We start from the raw sequence: 9,895 nt of genomic DNA, 5'->3' as shown, positions 1-9,895 counted from the left end.
TATGCCAGCGGTGTTTGCCATTTCATTTTCATAGAGAGCCTTTCATCCAGTCGCATACTTCTCTCTCGACTCACCCATCACCGCATTTCTCCGTCTCCTCTCTCTCTCTCTCTCATCCTCCTGGGATTCTCCCCCTCCTCTTCCCACAACCTCAACCCCAGTACCTCAGCGCTAATTACCTCGCGATGCATGAATTGTGGGCCCGTGCCCATTCATCCCTCATCCTAATTACGTCCAGTGTATGGGCAAGTTGCCTCCACATTAATCACGCCTCCCACGGTTCAACCTCCCCCCCCACTCCCTTCCTCCTCGCCATAACTCTGCCCCTACCGACGCCGGACAACGCGAAAAATCAGCCATCTTTCTCCAAGCCACTCTTCCCCTCATAATCCCTCTGTTTTTTCCCTTCCCATCATGCCATTTTTCCCCACTCGACACCTTGCCCTGCTAACAGCCTCTGCTCGCCCTCCCTCATCCTCGCTACCATCTTTCCCTCCACGCTTCATTGAACCCTCATTCAATCTATGAGAAACGGTCGACATCAATTACGCCCTAAATTTTTCTTCGCATTGATAGAATATTTTTTTTTTTTATATCCGTCTCCTCGGGTAGAAAAAACGAGCGCGGGGCCTGCTCCGCGCGTTCGCATCGAGCTTATTTATTCCCCAGGCGTGGGATGAGAGTGTCATACCATCGGTTTTTATTTTAATTCCATTTAATTTTATGTCCCAGTCTTCCCTATCCGTGCTCGTAATTTGTCTTTACTTCCCCCGCCGTAAAAATTTATTCGACCTCCATTTTTTTATCATCTAGCCTTAAAGACTCTGCTGTATATACCCTCATGCGTTTTTTTTACGCTCAATTATCTCAATGTTTTGCTTTCCGGCTCAATTTACATACTTATCGCTGCGTTTCCGACGACTACTCCTTCGCACGAACCCTCCAGAAGAGACCTCACCATTCTCTTTCGGTAGGATGTTCTTGACTTTTACACTGTACGCGACAACAGTTAGTTGTGTTTACAATCTCACCTTTAACACGTACGGCTGATTTGTTGTTTCACCTGCGCCTGCTTTCGTGGAGACATGAGTGCAGTAGCCATTTTATCACATTCCTTTGAGGGGGAGACTAATTAGTAGCACAACTCTCAGCGCTGGGTGTCACGTTTCCTTGGCCATTAATGTCCATGGGCAGAATTTTAGGTTTTAAGGTGCTTTAGAGAGTACTCGTCTCAGTGGAACAACGCGGTCATAACAGTATTTCATTTAAAAATCCTTTGAAAAAAGCATCGTTTGTATTGCTAATTACCCGATTGAAATGGCTGATACGCGTACATGATATAATCTCTTTCGTTTGCTTGGGTTGCCGATGTCACTTGCAAACGTAACCGTCCGCATAAAAAGCCCTCGACTATATTTGCGTAGCAACATGAGCCGACTATCCATCCTCCTTTTTTGCAGCGATTTATGGAGTTAATTCTGCGTGAACCTCCCGATTAGCGGCGTCCCGTCAGTTATTTTACGGCTCAATCGAGGACGAAATGCAAAGGAGATTAGAAGTACTCACCCGAATGCGATCCTGGAACGGTCCGTCGATTCTGTCTTTAATAATTATTTTCACTAATTGATGTGGCCGGAGACAATTTCTCGGAGATAATCCCATCAATAATCAGTCCTAATCCTTTATAGAAACATCTAAAGTCTCCCCCCCCCCCCCCCCGAGCGCACTCCGTAAATAACGAGAGTATAATCCACCCGACTGGCTTTAGCCCCTTCGGATGGATGACGCCGGATTTCCCCTAATTTATACGGCTTAAGCGGAATCCCTTGCAAGATTTACTCGCCCTCTCGCCGCGTTTTCATATTCCCATCGTTTCGAATAACTAACAGTCCTCCCTCTCTCCCCGCCGTCCGCGGCCATCCTTTCCACCCTCCGCTGGAATGGCGGCGGCGGCGGCCCCTCGCGATTTATCGCTCCCTTAGCCACGAGTTATTCCCACTTTGCGACTGCTCGTTGGTTTTTCCCTCGAATGCGCTCGATCGCCGCCGCGGCCGTTAAATAATTAATATTATGTGCCCTTTGAAGAGGAGGCAAAAGGCGTTCTCTGTGTTTATTCTCTCCCAGGTGAGCCTCTCACCGGGTGAGTTTGAATGAGAATTCCGGAGGGGTGGATGGTTGGATCACCTACGTGCTGTTTATTCTTGCTATCATCTCGCAGAACTACCGACTTGCCACGTCTCCCCCTTCTTTCCCTTCCCCCATGTTCCCTCTCTCAGGATTGCCAACTTTTGATTTTTTTATATGCTCCTACTGGATTGTGCACATTCTTGTTCCGGTTTCTGGCGCGATAGTATGCACCCGTGTCTGAATTGTTTCACTTTCAAATTCCTCGATAATATCCGTATCGACTCTTGTGGTATAGGGAACGAGGGTTACCTCACATCCACAGTTCGATGACTGTGAGAGTGAGGCATCACGGACGGAGTTGCTGACTTGCTGGTTGAAGGCCTAATCTCTTGTTTCTCATGATGCGGGATTCGACGCTGATGGCTCATCCTGGGACAACATTTACCAATTCTGCGTACTGAGAGTCTTTTAATTAGACGCAACGTTATCCTTTAACCCTTTCTAACCCAGAGCTACTTTTGGGAGAATTCAAAATCAAGATTTTCCATTATGAAAACTTGAAAATTTTTCTATCAATCATAATTATCGTGGCAGCTGAATATTTCGTCATTACAATTAACACCACTAAATAATGCGTAGGTTAGATATGTCCTAAACATAACATATAATGTATACATTTTTGATGTTGCTTAGAAGCAACATTGGGTTATAAAAGGTTAATTCAGTGACCACATCTCATCGCATCTGCATAAATTATAGTAAAAGATAGAAACTGTGTAATTCATTCAAGATATTGGAATTGTGAGAAAAAGTCTGGTGAGACTGAAAGTTTACAATAAAAGATTATGAATTAAAATTGCCAACTATAGGTTCTTTAAGCCCACATGTTCTTACAAATTCTAGTTACGGTTTATGGCGGGATAATAAACATTCGTGTCTGAATTGTTTCGCTTTCTGATTCCTCTGTAGCATCCGATTGACTCCCGCGGCATAGAGATCGAGGGTGAAATTAGGTGGGTGAAATTTCTTCACGATCGATTTATCGTACCAAAAGATAATCGGATCGGTACCATCGATTCAGTGCAAAAATCGGGATGAGGGAATTGATTTTTTTTTTCAACTGCCGGTGAAATATCATATGATTATACGCTGGATAATTGAAAGACATATGATTTTTCATATGATTTTTTTCTGGAGAATTGGTCGACGGATCATATGATTTTTCTTTTGACAATCAGTTGACTCATCATGTGATTTTTCTGTGGAGACTCGGCAGACGGATTTTGATTTTGAGAGAATCATAACGTATGGTTTTTCAGTGTAGTTGACTTAATGTATATTTTTTTAGCCGAATTGGTTGACTTATTGTATGATTTTTAGGGAAATCGGTTGACTTACACGCTTATTTTGTGGAGAATCGGTTGAGGATTCGTATTATTTTTCAGAGGTGATAGAGCATGTGATCATTTTATGCTGAAAACTTTACCAGCGGAATAATCATGACACTTGTGGATTATCTTGAAGAATACGCAAGTATGCGGTTGAGAGCATCGATTTTTTTAATAATCAGTTGGTAATAGTTTGATTTTTAACTATGCGGAGGACCTCTGTGATGGGCATAATAACGGCGTGGAAGGTTGTTTTCGCGCTAAATGCGATCAGGCAGGCCCTATCGGAATACATCCCGAATTTTAGCCTGAAGTCTTCACGCGGACGAACAATTAAAGTTTTAAGCACGTATAAGTTACATATGTAACCGCCTGGTTTCAGTTGAATCGCTGAAATCACTGTATAATGTTCTATCTCTAGAAAACAAAAACGAATTTTCAATGGTGATTCGGATGGGGAAATTAAAACAACAAGGAATGATCGTATCGAATACCACTGAAACCAAATGAGTCTCAGACAAGGGGCTACAAGGCACCTTTCCTTTATACGAAGTAGAGTTTAAAAATTAGCTTGTAAATTGATGTAAACATAATACCCATGTTAAGTATGAACATGATATTCGATGAGGAAAACCTGAGTTTATACTTGACTACCACGGTAGGGGTATTGAGGAGGGGAACCACCTTATGCATGACCTCATGCAGTTGCTGAGGGAAAAAATAGATCAACCTTATCATTATAACGGTGACTGGATGGAAACTCCTCCTATGCCACCTCGATGCCTACTCCCATTGATGGACGTGGGACTTATTGGTAAGTAGGTGAAAACGATCCGATAAATCTTTTTGGAGTTTATTAATAGATTTTTCAATAGTTTCATTTTCCCCTCTAAAGCACCCTTAAAGAATCATGTTGAATATGTTGAATTCCAGTCCAGCATTTCTTAAAATATTATGATATTTAAATTCGCAAACTTTCAGGACTTCAATTGTCATGTTTTGTTCAAATATTGGTCAAACAAATGTATACTACTCTGGTACTACTAAGTCGTAGTCTCCGTTGTGATTCACGAATGAAATTCGAAAATATTAATTTTGAGACCTTTGCCCCATCAAGGTTTATTCTTTGGGGTGATTATCGTTAGTTCGATAGTTAGATGTTCAGATTGCACGGATATTGCCACAAACGGCAAGAACTTTATGGCTAATGTGTATTGGAATTTGATCGATTCCTGTATTGGGTCGCTCTCTAATGAAGTAATGGGCAACCATGAATATTGGGTTAGTGTGGGAGTCCTTGGTTGTCTGCCGGAGTTGAATTCGTTTTTTTGTCCACCAGTTGTTTGAGGTGACTCCACAAGTCAAATTTACCACTATGCACTCCACTATTCCCTTCATCATTGCTCACGCCCATGGGAATTAATTCACCTGATTGGAGTTCCATCATCATAGCTGCTCCGTTTTTGACGACTTGAGAACACAGCGTTGGATCTTTACAGTGAAGTTTTTTGAAGCGAGGATCTATCAAAGTAGCTTTAGCTAAAATCAGTTTTCCCTTTAATCTAATCGAACCTCTTGCTAATCACTTCCACCAGCTTCGTTTTTTGGGGTTGAGCTAATATCAAGAGTTGGGTTTGCAGCTTCTAAGTGGGACACCATGCAGTGGGCATGAGAATAATTTTGTTGCTCAAGATGAATGTTGATAATGAAATTTTGGTTGTTGTGGACTCAATCGGCCTCAGTAACTCAGCTGTTTCCATCACATCTTGTAGCTGAGCAGCAGTGAGTATATATAGTGCATGAGGGAACATTACATTATTTGCATTCGTACTCAATTTGATTAATTGTTTTTGCATGCAAAATGTAAAATGCCTCGGTATGGTTGTGTCCTCCTTCAGTTGTAGTATTTTCCTTCTGTTTTACCACCTTCCAGCTGTAATTTTAAGCATATCTGCCCCAGAAATACACTGTTTGGTCAGTGTCAATGGCTGTTACATTTTCATGTGCAATGTTTCATTGCTCACTAACAATCACAAGCATTCTCGATAAATATTCCTAAGTGTCACCTTTCAATACCGATACACCTAGTGTTGCGGACAAAAGTTCCGCACCTATTAAGTAGTATAATGTTGTGCCTAAGTAGCTCTTTGTGCTCATTGTCGAAGTCCAAATATATGTAGTCATTGGAATATTTCCATTGATGCTAGACTTGTTCTCTACATCTTTGATATTCATTCATAATTTCATCTTGTATCAGTGTGGTTTTTATACTGTTAGGCATTGAATATTATGGCACATGAACTCTCATAAGATATTTAAATTATTTATTTTCTCCATGAGATAAGTGCATAAGGTCTTTTCAGATCATATAAATTACGGCGTTGATATTTTTCTCATTTTTTACTACCACTATTTGGGTGAAAATATATGAATATAGAATATGCTATAACTTTTGATATTAAAATTATAATCAATTTGAGACTCCATGCAGTGGGCATGAGCATTAGTGGGCATTATTTAAAATGACATTATAATAGTTTATGATTATATTATAATATATAGATTATGCTAAAGCTTTTAATATTATATTTATTACATTAATATATTTATAATTACTTTGGTAATTAGCATATCAGCCATTGAAATTTGAAATTAATTTATTTCTTAGGTAGATAACGGATAAAATATGTGTTCCCAATAATTGAGTCGTAATACAATGGTTGAATATTATAAAAATAAAATAGTTGAGTGATGGAACGGTCTGTAAAAATTATTTTAACTTTGGTAGTTTTCAATGATGATGATGATTATCATTTTCTTGAAAGACTCTTTACTTTGCTGGTTACGTGGTTGAGCATCAGTTAATGCGGATACGTCAATAGTTTCTGATGTCCTCCTTTCAACAAACACATTTTCGATTGCGCATTTCATAGGTTTCTCCCTTTGCTACAAAATAAATTCATCTATGAGTCAATTATGTTATCTATAACAATCTGTCACTGTTTTAAACAATTTTAGCTGATGAATGACATATATTAGATAGACACTGTAGATAACTATATATTTACCACAGGTAATCACCATAGAGTTTGAACAGAAAGCACGTGAAGGTCCACTTTCATGACCCATTGTACGGATTCTCGTCATAGTATGAGGAACGTGAGTGACATTGCCACTTAGCTTTCTAATAAAATATGAAATGATTGAACTTTATTCAGAAATCTTAATAGATGACTCACCACTGTGTAATCTTGAGCCCTTTGTGGTAAAAAATGTACGATTCCTTTATCTCGAATGATAGCCGTTAATTGAAATGGAAATATGATCAACCGGTACTTTATCCTTAGGATAAATTCAAATTCGTATTGTCCAACGGAGATCTTTCCCATTTAACAACGAGGAGTAGTAAGCGATTTCACGAAAAAATCGTCCACCCAAAATAGATTGAATAATTTGAAGTACTGGGACAACATAATCGATTTTCATCGGCAGTCGATTGTTTTCGCCTTTCTGTAAGAGTTACCCAACATCCTTAGTTCAATCTCTGTGAGAATGAGACATCACGGGCAAAGTTGTTGTCTTGCTGGTGAAGCGCCTGTACTCTTGTTTCTAAGTTCGTTTCAATTGACGCCGGGCGACTTATCCTGCGACAGCGTTTACCAATTTCGCGTATTCAGAATGCTTGAGAATTTCCTCCCCGGCATTCTCAAGAATTGAAGTTTACTGCCATAGCTTTCACCTTATCCAATGATACAGTACATGATTTTGTCTCAATAATGTCGTACATACATTTTACAACCAAGCATCACTTTGATAATTATATTTATAATACGGTTACATATAAATAAATTACATTACAGATTTTTTCTGATAAAATAGGTCAAGTGACCCTTTTTCAATGCTGTAGCACATGCTGAGGACAAATATAGTTTACCGCTACCCAGAAAATTTTGATCCATTTATTACTGTACGGTATCAATATTTTAGCTATGTTGAAATTAGAGGTAAAAATAATCCAAATAGCTGATAATGGTTGTCATTATTGAATTTTTATGATGAAGTATGGAATATTTCATGCTCATAAAAAATGTTTGTCAGTTGGAGAGCGGAACATGAATTGAATCAAAGTATTATACCTACATCTTAAAGGTAGTAGTAGTAAATTTTATCTGACGGGAAGCTCTGAAATGAAAGTAATATAGTTCATGCATTAATATATCCTAAATTTGGGCTTGAAGAGGATTTTTTCAAGAACTCGGAAAATAAAACTGGGAAAATAATATAGAAACGATAGGGATAAATGGTAGTAAAAAAATCATTTAAAGAAAGTGGATGAAGGTGTTTGGAAGAGCATGGGCGTTGCAGAAGAGAGCTCTTACCTAGCAACAACCTCAAAAATTCCGAGTGCTAAAACTGAAATGCCAGTCAACAAAACGTGGTAAGGAAATTCTGAAGCTTTCCATCCATTCCGTGATTTATGAGACCTTGGTCGGTATTAAGAGACGACGAGTTCGAAGCAAACACTTGGGACTCGATAATGGAATGATAGTGCAATATATACCGTGGGTAGACATCGTCTTCACATAGGCGACATGACACGGCTCCAGAGAGGACGGCAGGTTCTGAGAAATAAGCGTCTCAAGTATGGGTCCTCACAGGGGTGGACGCTCTTGCCAGTGATAAGCGAGCACGGGCTAATATAATCGATATTGGTATTTATTGGATGGTAAAACTTTCAGTAGATGCAAACCATAGATATATAGAATAAGAGCTTGCACCAGATAGCAAACAAAAATTCCAACCTTTCAAACGAGGGTAATTTGTGACTTTCAAGCCTGGTTTTATAGCTCGCCAGGGTGGGCTGGGTTGTGTTACGTGGCACAAAGTGCTCTCCTCTGGAATGAGTTCAAAGATCTGAAGACGCCTTGCGGCCGTGTCGTATGTAAGCAATGGTCAGAGAATGTTATGGAATGGAACGCTAGTTATAGTTATATCAAAGTCAGCGTTAAATTTTGTGTGTTTCCATGGAGTGAAGAACTTTTCCGTTTGCACTGCTGAACAATGCGGTCCTGAATGCGACTAAGAAAAACCTCTTCTCTCATGAAGCGTCGGGGTGAATTTGTTCTCTCCTGTAGCGTAATCTACGTGGTGATCGCTTCAATTTATTCAAAGTTGTTGGTGGTACAAAGTTTGAAGCTGGTCATTGCATGATTCTTGAGAATCATTTAATGCTTAAAAATTACTGTTTTTCGCACATATTGTATTATTAATTAAATATAGGACAAAAGAGGAAAAGAAGAAAAAGAATGAGACGCCTGAAATTATGCAAAGTTTATCGAATCTATCCTCTTTAATTAACGTAATTATACGACTACTTCCGAGGAAGATTTCGTCATGTTCAAGTACTGGCACCAGATCTTTTAGCTACGTGTAAATCTAAGGTAGTTTAAGTGGATACATACGATACCTTAGATATTACTTTATAATGAAATGTTCCACACACCTCGCCTTATACCATTGGGATGAACTACGATATTGTCAAATGATAAGCTCAATAGCTTGCGGCGTGGCTTTGTGGATTTGTTTCATACTGAATTGAAATTAACAAAGTTTATTATTTACAACATCAGATTAGGGTATTGGCGTTAAGTGGAGTGAGGTATTGACTAGAGAGCGCTCTCCAACTAGCCTTAGGATTAACGACCATCATCATCATCATCATCACTGGTCAACAATCCTAGGATTGGTTTGACGCAGCTCTCCACTCAGTTCTCCTATCAGCTAATCTTTTCGCACCTACGTATTTCTTCTTTTTCACATCTTTCTTTACCTGTTCCATATATTTTCGTATATAATGATAATTCGTTTAATCAGTAAAAATCCAAGAGCACCTTAGAACAGGACTTACAGATGTAATGGCTAATTTAAATCGTTTAACGTAAAACATTCGTATTCTAATGACATAATTTCGGACAGCACGTTTGGATCGAGCAGGCAGGGTCGATCATGTTTAAAGCCGTTTCGAGGCTCCTGTGAGGCATCAGCTAATCTATTTCGGGCCACCCCAATCATTTGGGTACGTTTAGCGGCGGTTGAACAAACTCTTAAAATAAATAAAAAAGAGCGCCCCGCCCCCCATTCGCGCGAGACGCCCTGAAAATCGGCTTGACATTCCCGTCTGGATTTTCACACCTGGGGCTACAGTGGTCGTCATCCAGGACGCGAGCGACATGCTCGCACGGCTCGGCGTGCCTCTTCTCCCAGAATGCCCCGCGAGACGCCATTTATGGGCGGATGGAAGTGGCACCGGACGAGGCGAGGGCCCCCAAGTGACGGCCCCAACGGCCAGTCTCATTTCTCTCACGTTTATAACCCCTGTA

Source organism: Ischnura elegans, chromosome 2 (assembly GCF_921293095.1).
Source record: "Ischnura elegans chromosome 2, ioIscEleg1.1, whole genome shotgun sequence".
NCBI lineage: Eukaryota > Metazoa > Arthropoda > Insecta > Odonata > Coenagrionidae > Ischnura > Ischnura elegans.
The sequence above is the reverse complement of the archived record's forward strand: the minus strand, read 5'-3'. Positions refer to the sequence as shown.